The sequence below is a fragment of the Neoarius graeffei genome, chromosome 13, assembly GCF_027579695.1.
Source record: "Neoarius graeffei isolate fNeoGra1 chromosome 13, fNeoGra1.pri, whole genome shotgun sequence".
Taxonomy (NCBI): Eukaryota; Metazoa; Chordata; class Actinopteri; order Siluriformes; family Ariidae; genus Neoarius; species Neoarius graeffei.
Window position 1 is genome coordinate 69596731 of NC_083581.1, and position 13535 is coordinate 69610265.

Below are 13535 nucleotides of genomic sequence, written 5' to 3' on the forward strand. Positions count from 1 at the left end.
CCGGTTTGTTTACATTCTAAGTGGAAATTATTTTGTCGGACGTTTTCTAGAAAGTTTTTATTTATTGAATTTGAAAAAAAAAATAAAAATGCTCTGTTTCTCAAAATTCAGTGAATGTGGATAGAATAAAACAGTGATTCCACTCAATCTTGTCGGGCATGGCTTATAGACCCTTTTCAGTCACGTGACCTTCGTAAACGCGACCACCATTTTGGACATGTAGTGGACTTCGGCTCGAATCGGTTTGAATGTGAGGAAGGCGACAAACGAAAAACATAAAAGAAAAAGGAGCGAGATGCAGAAAACACCTTCACTATCCAGCGACGTAGGGCATTTACAGGGCGAGCAGAGGGAGAGGTATTTGCAAAAATTGAGGTTAGCAGGCTTAGAGAACGATGTTTACCTGTTTCCACCAGGATTGTTCACTGACGTACGGAAGTACACGAAGCCCTCGTCTTTACCTGACTTCGGCCCACATGATCTGTATACCTATGTCGTTAAAAACCCATCGCCATACACAGGTATTGATCTGAAAGCGTATAAGAGTTTGGATGCCTACAAATATTTTGTGTCAGGCTGGGTAACATGCCTACATCAGCGGGTCGTCCCTGGAGCCAGTGGTCGCCATCTTATTACAGCTAAGGTTTGTTCACATTTTCATTTACTTTCAGTTCTCAGGATAAACAAAATGTTATTAAATGTCATTGAAATAACTTCTTAGTCTGTTGAGACATGGCCCATTATAAATTTGCTGTTACCAGGCGATGACCAAGAACTGTATTATTAGGGTCAGTGTCTGTGTTGTAGCAGTGTACTAGCAGCTAGCTGTTAGCACTAGCTAATGTCAACAACATAGTAGCTAGTATGTTACTGTAGCAATGTTAATGTTCAGTCATTTGGATGACTGTTAAAACCTTTCAGTCTCAAGTTTTTCCTTTACTGTATTTACTAGTTTACTGTAATTATGATCCGGCAGCTATTTACACCGGATCCAGTGTAAATAGCTGCCAGAGCCAACGTCCGAGGTTCCGGAGCGCGCTCCGGCTTGCTCCCCCTCAAATTAAGCCCAGTACAGGTAAATAGCTGCCGGAGCCAACGTCCGAGGTTCCGGAGCGTGCTCCGGCTTGCTCTCCCTCAAATTAAGCCCTGTACAGGTAAATAGCTGCCGGAGCCAACGTCCGAGGTTCCGGAGCACGCTCCGGCTTGCTCCCCCTCAAATTAAGCCCAGTACAGGTAAATAGCTGCCGGAGCCAACGTCCGAGGTTCCGGAGCGTGCTCCGGCTTGCTCCCCCTCAAATTAAGCCCAGTACAGGTAAATAGCTGCCGGAGCCAACGTCCGAGGTTCCGGAGCGTGCTCCGGCTTGCTCCCCCTCAAATTAAGCCCTGTACAGGTAAATAGCTGCTGGAGCCAACGTCTGAGGTTCCGGAGCGCGCTCCGGCTTGCTCCCCCTCAAATTAAGCGCTGTGGGCTTAATTTGAGGGGGAGCAAGCCGGAGCGCGCTCCAGAACCTCGGACATTGGCTCCGGCAGCTATTTACACTGGATCCGGTGTAAATAGCTGCCAGATCATAATTACAGTAAACTAGTAAATACAGTAAAGGAAAAACTTGAGACTGAAAGGTTTTAACAGTCATCCAAATGACTGAACGTAAACATTGCTACAGTAACATACTAGCTACTATGTTGTTGGCATTAGCTAGTCAACAATAGCTACTACAGAAGAACAAAGAGGTTACAATGGGTTATTTTAACCTATTTGGTTACACACTCGCCGCCACAGAATGTTAACAGCAATGTAATGCCTTTTCTGGCTAATTTTATTCGTCTTACCGCCAACAAAGTGGTCACTACACAAGCGTTGGTATGCCGAGGGCTGACAATCTTTCCTGTTAATGGCCGCTATCCATCTTCTCTGTCGGGATCCGATAAAATGATAAACCTTGCCTTGTTTGTTGATGATTACTACATCCAGGTGCACAACAATATAGTGGCATGATGGAAGTCTTGCTGAAAGTAAAAACTTTCTTTGCTGCCGTTCCTCAATGTTGGCTGTGGTAAACTACTGGTAGTACATGTCCAAAATGGCGGCCACGTTTGTCGTGACGTCACGTGAAAAGGGTCTATAGCTGACTCGAAGCTATGCACATTGTCAGCTATCAGCTCATGTATGACTTGATTTTGTGGAATAACTGTTCAATGGTAGTTGATAACAAACTTGTTCTGTGGACGTTCAACAGCATTCAATGTAACTTTAAATTGATTTTTTAAAAACGTCATTCTTTTAATTAATAAAAATTGTAAACATTGGCAAATTATTGTAGCATTGGAGGAATAAAACATTTTGGGAAGTGCATTTACAGGAAAATAATCAACGACTAACCAACGTGAATGTATTACCCCAGTTTTGGCCTCTCTTCATCGGCTTCCTGTCCATTCTGAATTCAGTTTAAGACACTACTGATTGTTTTTAAAGGCTCTTAATGTGTAGGCTCCCATTTTATATCTCAGACCTTATCTGTCTACATTTAGCCCTTAGGAATCTCAAATCTGTCAGTGAAGTTCTTTTACATGTCCCATAGTCAATAAAGGTGATAGAGCTTTTGCAGTTGCTGCTCCTTGTTTGTGGAACCAGTTGCCATAAGACAAACATAACGTCAGTGTAAGCTGTGTTTAAATATGCTCTGTAAATAAAATTTACTTACTTACTTAGTATCTTCAATAAGGTTACAGTAACTCATACTTCATCACATCGGGCCACATTACACCACCCTGTCATTGCTTATTTTCCTTTAACAGCATGCCCTTTTGTGCTTATTACATTCAGAAAATTATATTTAGACTTTGAATGGATAGTTATGCCTTTGTCAGGGACCAAACAGCGAAGCAAGAGGACACAGGAGTTTTTGGTTCAAAAGGCAGGGTTTTATTTACCAAAAAATGTTTTAAAAAAGTTTACAAAGACCAAAATTAATAATAACTAGGCCTATAAAAGAGGTCAACAAAATATAACTTGACTTGAGACATAGACATCTGACATAACGTTAACTGAACAAAACTGACCTCACACAATGAAACAAAAGGGGTACATGTATAGTCAAGTTTCAGGTCAAGTTTATTTTTATAGCGCTTTTAACAACAGACATTGTCGCAAAGCAGCATTACAGAAATTTAAAGACTGTAAACATAAGCTAATTTTATCCCTAATCTATCCCCAGTGAGCAAGCCTGTGGCAATGGTGACAAGAAAAACTTCCTCAGACGACACGAGGAAGAAACCTCAAGAGGAACCAAACTCAAAAAGGAACCCATCCTCATTTGAGTGATAACAGACAACGTGATTATAAATAACTTGCTTCTATAACAGTGTCCTATATAGTCACAAAGTACAACTGTGTAACCAGGGAATTCATTATAGTTTTAACATGAAGTCTGTTTTGTTGAAGTTATAAACTTGATGGAAACTTGAGTGCAAAACTGTTCATGGCAACTGCAGTCCTAGAATTAGCAAGTTAACTGTAGTCCTCAGCCAAAAAAGCATTACTGTAAGTGTCCAGACCATCTTCCAAGTGTGACTTTCGACTGTCCATATGGGGCCATCCTCTACGGGGCAATGTGATGAGACTCCAGCCAGACATAGGGCATCAGGATGGATCAGGTAGGTCCAAGGAGCAGAAGAGGTCAGCATCTTGATCTCAGGATAGACATGTAACTCAGAGGGACCGATGGGGGAAGAAAACACAGGTTGTTAAGTATGCCCAGTGTCACCTTATGAGTAAGAACAGTATACATTTTGCGCTGAGCGCAAGCAGGGACTCTGGCAAAACAACATCTCATCTCATTATCTCTAGCCGCTTTATCCTGTTCTACAGGGTCGCAGGCAAGCTGGAGCCTATCCCAGCTGACTATGGGCGAAAGGCGGAGTACACCCTGGACAAGTCGCCAGGTCATCACAGGGCTGACACATAGACACAGACAACCATTCACACTCACACCTACGGTCAATTTAGAGTCACCAGTTAACCTAACCTGCATGTCTTTGGACTGTGGGGGAAACCGGAGCACCCGGAGGAAACCCACGCGGACACGGGGAGAACATGCAAACTCCGCACAGAAAGGCCCTCGCCGGCCACGGGGCTCAAACCCGGATCTTCTTGCTGTGAGGCGACAACGCTAACCACTACACCACCGTGCCGCCCCGCAAAACAACATATGACAGCATAACTAAAAGGGGAGAGCCAGAAAGTAACACAGACATGAGGGCACCCCGGGACATAAAGCAGCAACCACTACACCGTCAACAAACCCGAGTGAGCGAGTGAGTGGGGGACTGACAGCAACCAAACATCCCAGTTTACCAAAACACTCTATGCCTGAGGACCCTCCAGATCTACTCCTTTACCAAATAAAACTATTAACAAAAGGCTTGACTAAACAGATATGTTTTCAGCCTAGACTTAAACACTGAGACTGTGTCTGATTCCCGAACACTACTTGGAAGGCTGTTTTATAACTGTGGGGCTTTGTATAGTGGCTTGACCAAACCAAATCACACAGAAGGGGTAAACAAAAATAAACACTGACTATAAACAGATACAAAGCAAAATTAACTCAAGCCAAAATCCTCCTCGGGCACATGATGAGACATCATACGGCCAAATGAGCAGGCTCCAAGATTTAGGTCTCCTCAGCCCTCAGCCATGCCTCCTGGTTTTGCCCAACCAGGAAGGGACCGCCCCAACACTCAAGGTAACTCAAAGAAAACTCAAAAAAGAAACACACAATTAGCGACAAACAAACATAGCTTTCACAACCCTGCTGTGTTAAAATGTGTGCGCGCCATATAAAACAATGTAAGGTTAAAGCAAATAAATTGTAAATCAAATAAACTGTGTTGGGTTAATTATTTGAGTCTGATCATATAGATGACTGCAAATGAAAGACTGTGCAGCAAACTAATAAGGTGCAAAGGTAGAATGTAGAATGATATTACCCTGTGTGGCTGTGGCCATCATAGCCTTATATAATGCAAAATGCAAGAACATCTGTGAAAGCTTAACTTGTTATCTCTACAAATTTAACTGGTCTTCTTCGTTATGTCCTAAGGGCTGGTAAACCTTTGTACTCAAGTTTACAATATAGCCCATCTGTTGCTTTGCACCATGTGTAGTTCGTTCATCAGTAGAAAGAAACCACCACTGATATGATTTACAGCTAGGTTCGACTCATCTTAATTGTCTTTTTTGGTGTTTTCCTTTTCTGTGTCTCTTATTTGTGATGTCTTCTTTTGGTTGATTTGTTTGTCTTTCTGTTTTGTCTTTTGGTAATGAAATTACTCTGTAAAGTGCCCTCGGTTTGGTGAAAGGTGCAATATAAACAAGTGTTGCCAGGCAAGACAAACCTCACCCAGCAGCACTTATTTTATACCTTCCATCCATCCATTATCTGTAACCACTTATCCTGTGCAGGGTCGCAGGCAAGCTGGAGCCTATCCCAGCTAACTATGGGTGAGAGGCAGGCTACACCCTGGACAAGTCACCAGGTCATCGCAGGGCTGACACATAGAGACAAACAACCATTCACACTCACATTCACACTTACAGTCAATTTAGAGCCACCAATTACCCTAACCTGCATGTCTTTGGACTGCGGGGGAAACCAGAGCACCTGGAGGAAACCCACACAGACACGGGGAGAACATGCAAACTCCACACAGAAAGGCCTTCATTGGCCACTGGGCTCGAACCCAGGATCTTCTTGCTGTGAGGCAACAGTGCTAACCACTACAACACCGTGCTGCCCATTTATTTTATACCTATATGTTGATAATGGTAATATTTCTCAATCATCAGCTGTCAGGTTATAGTCCTATGAAAATCCGTGACCTTGAGTTTGACCTTTCAAGGTTACTCAAGGTCACAGATCATGGTGCCAAATGAAAGGCCATTTGGGAGTTCCTGTATGCTCATAATAGTAAACATTTGTCTATCGGCAACCGTTTTTGAGTTATAATGGAAAATGTTATTTTGACCGAAAGATTGATCTTTCCGGTGACCTTGACCTTCACCTTGACCCGATTACCCCCCAAATGTAATCAGGTAATCTATGGATCATTGCCCACCTACCCTGAAAATTTGAAGTCAATCAGTGCAACCATCTAGATGCTAGCTTGTTAACAGACAGACTCACACACAAACACACAAACAAACAAATAACCCGCAATAATTATAATACCTTGCCCCGCTTACTCCATCGCGGGCGAGGTAATTATTTCCTATGAAGGCTGAGGAAAACCCATCTCCCATCACTCATCCTAACAATATTCTCCAGAGGGACTACTGAGAGCATTCTGAGCAGCTGCATCACAGTTTGGTTTGGGAATTGCACTCTCAGATCGCAAGACCCTACAGCGGATAGTGAGGACAGCTGAGAAGATTACTGGAGTCTCTCTTCCCTCCATCAAGGACATTTACACCACACGCTGCTTCCGGAAAGCTACCAGCATTGTGGACGACCCCACACACCCCTCATACAATCTCTTCACCCTCCTGCCATCTGGAAAAAGGTACCGGAGGATTTGGGCCTTCACAGCCAGACTGTAACAGTTTCTTCCCACATGCTATCAGACTTCTCAGCTCTGAGGGACTGGACTGATACACATGAACTGTTGATCACACGATTCCCACTGCAGTCTTTGCACAGTGAACAATAATGCACTGTTACTTTTACAATGTTTACAATGTTTCTCACACACACAATGTTTACACTTACTTATTCCTTTTTATACACACTACCTCAACACACACTCAACTTTCCGCACATTAACAGTAACAGGAAATGGTTGGCAATATACTGTTGTTGTCGTTTTTGCACTGTCCTCGTTGTCTGCATTTTATGTTGTGTGTAGTTTATTGTCTGCAATGTTTGCACTCGCTGCACTCTTGCACTTTACAGTGGTGCTTGAAAGTTTGTGAACCCTTTAGAATTTTCTATATTTCTGCATAAATATGACCTAAAACATCACCAGATTTTCACACAAGTCCTAATTGTAGATAAAGAGAACCCAGTTAAACAAATAAGACAAAAATATTATACTTGGTCATTTATTTATTGAGGAAAATGATCTGCATATCTGTGAGTGGCAAAAGTATGTGAACCTTTGCTTTCAGTATCTGGTGTGACCCCCCCTTGTGCAGCAATAACTGCAACTAAACGTTTCCAGTAACTGTTGATCAGTCCTGCACACTAGCTTGGAGGAATTTTAGCCCATTCCTCCATACAGAACAGCTTCAACTCTGGGATGTCAGTGGGTTTCTTCACATGAACTGCTCGCTTCAGGTCCTTCCACAACATTTCGATTGGATTAAGGTCAGGACTTTGACTTGGCCATTCCAAAACATTAACTTTATTCTTCTTTAACCATTCTTTGGTAGAACAACTTGTGTGCTTAGGGTCGCTGTCTTGCTGCATGATCCACCTTCTCTTGAGATTCAGTTCATGGACAGATGTCCTGACATTTTCCTTTAGAATTTGCTGGTGTAATTCAGAATTCATTGTTCCATCAATGATGGCAGGCTGTCCTGGCCCAGATACAGCAAAACAGGCCCAAACCATGATACTACTACCACCATGTTTCACAGATGGGATAAGGTTCTTATGCTGGAATGCAGTGTTTTCCTTTCTCCAAACCAAAAAGTTCTATTTTGGTCTCATCCATCCACAAAACATTTTTCCAGTAGCCTTTTGGCTTTTCCACATGATCTTTAGCAAACTGCAGACGAGCAGCAGTGTTCTTTTTGGAGAGCAGTGGCTTTCTCCTTGCAACCCTGCCATGCATACCATTGTTGTTCAGTGTTCTCCTGATGGTGGACTCATGAACATTAACGTTAGCCAATGTGATAGAGGCCTTCAGTTGCTTAAAAGTTACCCTGGGGTCCTTTGTGACCTCGCCAACTATTACACGCCTTGCTCTTGGAGTGATCTTTGTTGGTCGACCACTCCTAGGGAGGTTAACAATGGTCTTGAATTTCCTCCATTTGTATACAATCTGTCTGACTGTGGATTGGTGGAGTCCAAACACTTTAGAGATGGTTTTGTAACCTTTTCCAGCCTGATGAGCATCAACAACACTTTTTCTGAGGTCCTCAGAAATCTCCTTTGTTTGTGCCATGATACATTTCCACAAACATGTGTTGTGAAGATCAGACTTTGATAGATCCCTGTTCTTTAAATAAAACAGAATGCCCACTCACACCTGATTGTCATCCCATTGATTGAAAACACCTGACTCTAATTTCACCTTCAAATTAACTGCTAATCCTAGAGGTTCACATACTTTTGCCACTGACAGATATGTAATATTGGATCATTTTCCTCAATGAATAAATGACCAAGTATAATATTTTTGTCTCATTTGTTTAACTGGGTTCTCTTTATCTCCTTTTAGGACTTGTGTGAAAATCTGATGATGTTTTAGATCATATTTATGCAGAAATATCGAAAATTCTAAAGGGTTCACAAACTTTCAAGCACCACTGTATCTAATAATAAACTGGCTCACTCACTCACTCACTCACTTTCAGTAACCTCTTGATCCTGGTCAGGGTTGTGGTATATCCCAGAGTCTCTCCCGGGAACACTGGACCTGAGGTGGGAATACTCCCTGGATGGAACGGCAGTCCATTCCAGGGCATAATAAACTAACTACAGAGTATATACACTGTAGTTCATTTGAAAAGATTCAGAATCAGTAATGCCTGGTGGACAGCTATAAAAGTCATCACCCCGTTTCTTTGTTTATATCAAGGGTTCACCTTTTTTGAACAACTGGCCCCAAAAGAACATTTTACATTTTTTCTGACCCCAACTCCTGACCACCTTGTGTTTTTTTTATTCTGGATTTATAATTTAGGACTCCTAAAATCAAATCCAATAAACAACCCAACTTAACATTTAAAAAAAATTAAAGTGACACAGGTTGATGTATTAAAAAGATGAATAGTACCCTGTGGAGTTAGAATAACTCATGCCCGCTGCCTCATGCCTGTGAAGGAGAATGAGCTGGAAAAACACCACACACTAATGTTTACGCTTGGGTACGGAAACGGCCGAAGTTTATCCTCATTATCATCGTCAGCTGTCCATCACTAGCGATGATGACTGCTTCATTAGGATGCGCAGAAACACAGATGGGCTGCAAGGCCCACACCAGAGCGACAGAGTTATCCACAGCGGTAGCACAAACGGCCTGGCTGAGCTGCCATGGAATGCCTGCCTTCGTAAGCCCTCATATACTCCCTTTGATGCTTGTCTTCAATTGCAGACACTGAGCTTTTAACTACGCTTCCCCATGTTGCTCTATCCGAGGCATTCCTTTCCCACGTCTGATGAATAATTCCAGCATTCTTCATGTTCCTCTTCAAGACATCTTTGTACCTCAGTTTCTGTCCTCCTTATCTCCTCTTTCCTCGGCTCAGTTCTCCGTAGAAAATGGCTGTGGGTAGTTGCATGTCAGGCATGTGCCAGATGTGTCCAGCCCACTGAAATTGGGAGGCTGTGATAAGGGCTTCCACGCTTACTGTACTGGCTCACCTAAGGACTTCTACATTGGGGACCTTGTCCTCAAAGTCCCTCTCGTGCCAGGATCTGGTCTTCCCAGACAGTCTCCTGTCCCAGTATTACCCAACTGCTTGAGGTGCATGGGTGTGGCGCTGATTTCTGTTTCAATAGCCCTCAGCCTCTCGCCTAGTATATAGCTAGGGTTACAGTGAGGGGCTAGTCATCTGGTAACTGTGAAGGCCAATTTATGCTGACAACCCAGTCCTCGCAGATGGCATCGCAGATGGCGTCTGCGAAGCCCCCCCCCTTCGCAGACGCTCTGCGCGCACCTCCCAAAAATTGTGACCACCGCAGACAGCCTTGCAGACAGCGTCACAGACAAGAGGGCTCTGATTGGTCCACTCTACATCTGCTGTACACGCACTTCCGCTTCCCTACTTTCCCGGTTTGTTTTGTTTTCACGACCGCCATTTTTAAAAACACGAGCGAAGATGGAGCAGCACGAAGAGCGGTTGATCGCGGAAGTGAGGAAGTACGTACATCTATACGACTCCAGTTCTAGTCATTATAAGTAACTGGAGAATAAACACTCCACTAACCACACCCACCAACTACTCCTAGCGATTTCGCGACTTCGCGCCCCCTTGCGTTGTGGCAGTGAATAACATTGCATACGCCTATTACTCCCCGCTCAACGATAAATTACAACTGTCTGTGAAAAGCTATCTGCGAAAGCCTTGTCGCAAGAGCATGCAGAGGCCTTGAGAGTTTAACCTTGTCCTGCCATCTTATTTTGAGGATTTGATGCAGGTGTCGGAGTTGTATCTTGGTCAGTTTCTTGAAATGTTTACAGTAGAGCGTCATGCATGTGGTGGTGTAAAGCAGAGATGGTAAGACTGGGCATTGTATACTTTCAACTTGGTGGTTCTTTTGATGTCATGGCGAGACCATTGCTTTTGTAATGCACCGAAGCCTTTGGTAGCAGCTTGAATCTGGCCGTCTACCTCCAACTCTGATGAGTTTTTAAAAAATGATGAGTTCTAAAAAAAATAATATGTGTAACATCCTCATTATAATATTATAATGAGTGAGGTCGCAACAAACATGGTGGAACCAGTGGCCTCCGACACAGAAGTGAGCGCTTGAGAGCCTTCAAGCTCACAGGTGCGTTTAGATTTGGAATATTTCAATTCTAACCTGTATAAAAGTTGATGTAATAAGTAAAGATACCAATTAGCTTTATTTTGTAAGCGGTCATTGCCTGTCACTCACCTGTCCGGTAGCATCTTGGCAAAGTTGGCATCAGATGCCGCATTTGTTTTTGCCTTTTCAGCCCTCCATTGGGAAAGCTGGCCAGGAATATGTACTCGGCTTGTCTGCCATGTTTTTTCCCTCTTTTTTCTGGCGCATTCTTGCCTCTGACAATGTCAGATACTTCCTTAAAATCATTGATTTTTGTCTCGATTTAGTAGTCTTCGTTCGATCTGGGTGATCCACCATGTTTGCTGTGGCTCCGTGGTCACGATTTCTGACCCACACATGGCCTCATGTGACTTTTCCGAACTGGCTGCTGAGTGAGTGGTTTGTAAACAAACTAACACGTGGTAAGGACGCCCCGCATTAAGAAATAAAATGTATTGAAACAAGATGATGCATACCAGCTATGGGGATGGGTATTAGCTCAAACAATTCAGAAAGGGGAGTGGATTAAATGATTCCTGAACCAGCACATCGACCTGTGTAACTTTAAAGGCTTGCTAGGTGGTACTGGTACCAAGGTTCAAAGAATACTGAACAAAACTTGTTCAAGAACACATTCCCTGGTGGTCAGAAAGCCGTACGAGCAGGCTGAAAAAATTTAGGACTCCTAAAATCTCATCTCATCTCATTATCTCTAGCCGCTTTATCCTTCTACAGGGTCGCAGGCAAGCTGGAGCCTATCCCAGCTGACTACGGGCGAAAGGCGGGGTACACCCTGGACAAGTCGCCAGGTCATCACAGGGCTGACACATAGACACAGACAACCATTCACACTCGCATTCACACCTACGGTCAATTTAGAGTCACCAGTTAACCTAACCTGCATGTCTTTGGACTGTGGGGGAAACCGGAGCACCCGGAGGAAACCCACGTGGACACGGGGAGAACATGCAAACTCCACACAGAAAGGCCCTTGCCGGCCCTGGGGCTCGAACCCAGGACCTTCTTGCTGTGAGGTGACAGTGCTAACCACTACACCACCGTGCCGCCACTCCTAAAATCAAATTCAGTAAATGTTTTTGGATTTTGTTTTCTGTGGTTTCCTGAATCAGAGTCACTCGATGTTGTCGAGGAACTAATGAAAGAAAATTGTTTACCATGTCAGGATATTGGGGTGGCACAGTGGTGTAGTGGTTAGCACTGTTGCCTCACAGCAAGAAGGTTCTGGGTTTGAGCCCAGTGGCTGACGGGGACCTTCCTGTGTGGAGTTTGCATGTTCTCCCAATGTCTGCATGGGTTTCCTCCCAGGCTAATCAATGGCTCTAAATTGACTGTAGGTGTGAATATGAATGGTTGTCTCTATATATCAGCCCTGCGATGATCTGGTGACTTATCCAGGGCGTACTCTGCCTCTCACCCGTAGTCAGCTGGGATAGGCTCCAGCTTGCCCATAACCCTGCACAGGATAAGTGGTTATGGATAATGGATAGATGTTGGGATATTGACAAAGACTAAAATTACCACACTCTTAATTGAAGTGGTTTGAGTGTTATGCCCCATAATGCTGCAATAATCTACCTTTATAAAAAGTGTTATTTGTAATATCTGTTTCTAAAGCAAATGAATAAAACGAAAGCGGAAACTGGGAGTTTCTTTCACAACCCTATTTTTAAATCTGCACATGTGGTTAGAGGAAGCCATAGTCTAATGGTTAGAGAAACAGCTTTAGGATCAAAATGTTGCTGGTTTGATTCCCTGGACCAGCAGGACTCGTTTAAGTGCCCTTGAGCAAGGCACCTCATCCCCAACTGCTCCAGCAAGTGTGGTTGTATACCTTGTGTCTGATTAGCCAAAGGAAAACTCGTGACGTGATTATCAGTTTAGGCAGGTAACTGGGCTATAAAAAATAAAAATGTAGCTGTGACTCCAATTTTGTAACAGAGTCATTTATTTATTGCCTTACACATCATATTCTATACTGAATGCCCGATCAGCCAGCCACTTTAATCCAAAAGGAATCCAGGAAAAGCTAATCAGCTGTAGGTTCAGAGACTTTACTAAAAGTCCAACAGTAGCGCTCTGACTTCCAATGTCTGGAATCTGAACCCACATCCTGTTGACCATTAAGAGCGCAACCGCTGTGGGCTATGAGCACAAAGGAACATAACTACTAACTAAAGAGAGTGTCTTGAGGTTTCGACTGAAATTCTCATAAATGTCAGCAAATTCAGGTCAACAGAACATTCTATACATCATTAAGGCACAAGTAAACACATGATGTGTTCACTTGTGCCTCAAGGTCAGCATGCTAGCTGTACAGGATATTACGGTATGACTGTCCCATAGAATTCAGTCTTCTGCATGTGTATCACTTCCTGTTCTGAATCACGAGTTTACACACCATTCTTCAACTGTCTGGCTTGACTACTGAGGTCTTAATGACTTCCCGAGAGAGCAGATCTGCAGATCAACCAATTATGCAGCGATAGCCTTCACTTCCTGTCAAAATTTACAAAAACACCATTTGTGCAAAGACTCCAGCAAGTAATAAAACTCTCAGGCTGCAGAGCAACTGAACAGAACTCTTTATTCAAGTATGAAAACATAAAGCACATATTGTAGCAGACAGGTCTGTCATGTACAAATCAACACAGTCAAAGGCAAATCATGAACTTTGAATAACAATCGATTATCTTTTAAGAGGTTTATTTCTTCCTCATCTAACATGAACTGCATAGAATTTTGCATGATTGGTGTCACTAGATCATCCAAAAGAATCAT